The sequence below is a fragment of the Tenrec ecaudatus genome, chromosome 1 (genome assembly GCF_050624435.1).
Source record: "Tenrec ecaudatus isolate mTenEca1 chromosome 1, mTenEca1.hap1, whole genome shotgun sequence".
NCBI lineage: Eukaryota > Metazoa > Chordata > Mammalia > Afrosoricida > Tenrecidae > Tenrec > Tenrec ecaudatus.
Window position 1 is genome coordinate 312,697,054 of NC_134530.1, and position 4,032 is coordinate 312,701,085.

The following is a 4,032-nucleotide window of genomic DNA, read 5'->3' on the forward strand; positions in this document are numbered from 1 at the left end:
TTCTGATTTTTTTGAATTGGGCTACCTTTGAGAGTGTTGGGCATTATCTCATTGTCCTTTTAATTTGCATTTCTCTTATGGTTAAAGATCAGGAACATTCTCTCATGTTTATTGACCATTCAGGTTTCTGCCATTGTGAAACTTTTGTTCGTTTCTTTGCCCACCTCCTCAATGGGCAATTAGTTTTTTTTTTTCTTTTTGGAAGGTAGCAGACTATTGTAGATGTTAGTAATAAGGCCTTTGTCTGATGTGTCATTGCTAAAGCTGTTTTCCCAGTATGAGGGCTCTCTTATTACTCTCTTGATGAATTCTTTCAATGTAGACAGGTGTTTTATCTTCAGTATATCCCACTTATCAATTTGTGACTCATCTGTATCGAGTCCTTCCCTTTTTCTGATAGCCTATGTATTCCCTGCATCAAAGTTCTCAGGTTTGTCCAAATTCCCTCATTGATGGCCCTAATAATTTGGGGTTTTACCTCGAGGTCTGTGATCCACCTTGAGTTTATTCTTGTGCATGGAGTGAGGTAAGGGTCTTGCTTCGTTTCTCTGCAGGTAGATATCCATTTTTTTTCCAGCACCACTTGTTGAAAAGGGCATCCGCTTCCCATTTGGTATTTTTGGGGCCCTTATCAAGGATCTATTGTCCATATGCTGATGATTTTATTTCTGAGGTCTCAGTTCTTTTCCAGTGGTCTGAGTGTCTGTCATACCAATACCATTGATCACTGTGGCTGTATAATATGTGCTAAAGTCAGGTAAAGCAAGCCCTCCCATTGTGTCCTTCTTATTGAGGACTTCTCTGCTACTTTTGAGCTTCTTCCCTCTCCATATGAAGTTGGTAATCTGGTTTTCCAATTCTTTGAAGAAAGATGATGGTAATTGTATCAGGATTGCACTAAATTTATATAGCGCCTTGAGCAGAACTGACAACATTTCCCCTATATCGAGTCTTCTAATCCATGGGCATGAGACATTCTTCCATTTGTTGAGGTCACTCTTTTGTTCTTGTAATAGTGTTCTGTAGTTTTCCTTCTACAAATATTTTGGTTCTTTTTTTTTTAGCAGGCATATCCCTGGATATTTCAATTTGTGCTTAGTTACTCTGAAAGGTACCACCTTTTTGATCCTCTCGTCTGTGGTCTTGTCTGATGTATATAGCAGTCTGATAGGCTTCTGTTTGTTGATCTTGTATCCTGCCTATCTGCCATGTTCCTCTATTGCTTCCAGTACTCCCCTTTTGGAGCTTTTGGGATTTTCCATATATAAAATCATATCATCTGTGAGTAGCAATAGTTTCATCTCTTTCTTCCCCTTTGATGGCTTTTCTTTGTCTTATGCTGTTAGGTAAGACCTCCAGTACGATGTTAAATAAGTGTGGGTTCAGGGGGCATCCTTGTCTGGTCCCCTTTTTCAGTGGGATTGTTTTCTTTTCTCCATTGACTACCATGCTGACTGTTGGTTTTTCATATATAGCTTGAATTATATCGAGGAAATTTCCTTCCACTGCTATCTTCTTGAGTGTCTAAACGGGAACTGGTGTTGGATGTTGTTGAATGCTTTGACCGCATCTATCGATATTATCATGTGGTCTTCTATTTTTCACGTCAATGTAGCGAATGATACTAAAGGTCTTTCATATGATGAGCCAACCCTGCATCACTGGTATGATTGTTTATTTTATATTCTTTTGTATTCTGTTGGCCAGTATTTTGTTAAGGATTATTACATCGATGTTCATTAAGGATATTGGTCTGTCGTTCTCAATTCTTGTGGGAATCTTGCCCAGCTTTGATATCAGACTTATACTAGCTTCATAGAAAAAGTTTGGGAATTTGCTGTCTTTTTCTATGTTCTGGAAGATTTTGTGTAGGGTTGGTGTTAGTTCTTCCCTGAAAGCTTGGTAGAGTATTCTACCATCTGGTCCAAGGGATGTTTTTGGTTGGTAATCCCCTGATAACCGTGTCTATTTCTTCTATTACTATAGGTCTGTTGAAATTCTTAACGTCCATCAGGGAATGTGTAGGGAGAGATTGTTTTTCCAAGAATTTTTCCATGTCTTCCAAGTTGTTGAATTCATTGGAGTACAGTCCTTCATAGTACTATGTAACTATCCTTTGGATTTCATTAGGGTTTGTCGTAATGTCCCCTGTTCTATCTCTCATCCCCACTATTGAAATTTGTTCCTTCCTTTCTTTGGTTAGGTTTGCTGATTCTGTTTATCATTCCAAAGAACCAACTTTTAGCAGCATTAATTTTTTCGATAGTTTTCTAATCTTCCTTTTCCTGAATCTTAGCCCTGATTTTTATTATTTTATTATTTCTTTTGCTATTAGTAGGATTATCCTGTTGATGCTGCTCTAGTTTCTATACATTTTATGCCAGCATATCAATCATAAGTCTGTCTTCCTTTTTCATGTATACATGTATTGCTATTTCTAGAAATTTCCCAATTTCATCTTTGTTCTAGGCCAGTACTCACTCTTCTTGCAATAGAGAGTTATTCACTCTCCAATTGTATGCCTTTGTTTTCTTCATGTCCCTTTTTTTGATTTACGACCTTATGGCTCAGTGGTCAGAGAGAGAGAGGTCTGTATGCTATCAATGTGCTTAAATTTATCTAAGTTCAACTTATTCCCGAGCATGTGGCCTATCTTCAAATATGTGCCATGTGGGCTTGAAAAGAATGTGAACTTTTCTATTTGAGTGGAGAGCTCTGTAAGTATCTATCAGGTCAAATTCTCTATTTGTAATGTTTAGATCTGTAGACTCTTTGTTGAGTTTCCTGTGATCAGTCTTTCTCAGAGAGCATTGTGCTGAAGTCAACTACTATAATTGTTGAGCCTGTGATTTCTTTTTTCATATTTTGGAGCATTTGATTGATGTATTCGGTGGATCTCTCATTTGGGGAATATATGTTTAAAATACTTAGTGTTTCTTTGTCTACATTTCCATTGAGCATTATATAGTGCCCCACCTTATCTCTCTTTATGGTTTGCACTTTGAGATCAATTTTTTCTGAGATTAGGATGGCAAATCCTGCTTTTTTTGAATTGCTATTTTCTTGGTATGTTTTACGCTAGCCTTTGATACTCAGCCTGTTTTTATCTGTAATCTTGAGATGTGTCTCCTGTAGGCAGCAGATTGATGGGTTGTGTTTTCTAAGCCAGTCTGCTAGCCTCAGCTTTTAATCCCTGAGTTCAGTTCATTGATATTCAGGGTTATTACATCCATGTGTGGACTCTGTGATATCATCTTATACCTTTTCTGTTGGGTGTTTTACTACCTCCTTTTTCTTAACTGTTCCTTATGCAGCTCCGATGCCAAAGAAACCGAACTCAGAGGCAGACCATGGCTGTCAGGGTGTTTCATTTGCACCTGTTTTGACACCACATTCACTAGTTTCTGAAAGCGAATGGGCAACACAAAGGCTGGGACTGCCTCTTTTTCTTATCAGTGTGCTGTGTATGTGTGTATGTCTGTGGTTCATTCTTGACTTTTTTCTTCCCTTAAGCCAGTACTCTTAGGGGCTGTTTTCTCTTTGTTGCTCTCTTGGTTGGGTTGTTCTATGTGGAGGTCTTTTATTTGTGCTCGGTGAGTGCTGTTCTTTTGCCCATATTGTGTTGGCAAGGATCTTTGTAGGACTGGGTTTCTTTTAATGTATTCTTTGAATTTTTCCTCATCTGGGAAGACGCTTACTTCTCCATCTATCTTGATATATAATTTGGCTGGATAGAGTATTTTTGGGTTTGCATTATTTTTCTTCAATTTTTGGAATATGTTACTCCACTCTCTCCTCTTCTTCAGTGTCCACTGATAGTTCTGAGCATATTCTTATTTGGGAAACTTAATGTGTGATTGCTTGTTTTCCCCTAGCTGCTCTCATGATTTTCTCCTTTTCCTCAAAATTGGATAGCTTAACTATTATGTGCCTTGGTGACTTCTTCTTGGGATTCAATCTTGCTGGTGTTCTTTCAGCCTCCTGAATGGTTGCCTGGTTTCATTCATTAGGCTGGAGAGGTTTTCCTCCAAA

At 38.2% G+C, this 4,032-nt stretch overlaps 1 non-coding gene across 1 annotated transcript; it reads right to left on the bottom strand.

Moving 5' to 3' along the window:
• Positions 1-3,297: 3,297 nt before the first annotated feature.
• On the bottom strand, positions 3,298-3,432 carry LOC142437690 (small nucleolar RNA SNORA13). The gene has a single exon (XR_012782223.1). It is a non-coding gene; the product is annotated as a small nucleolar RNA SNORA13 (small nucleolar RNA).
• Positions 3,433-4,032: the final 600 nt, after the last annotated feature.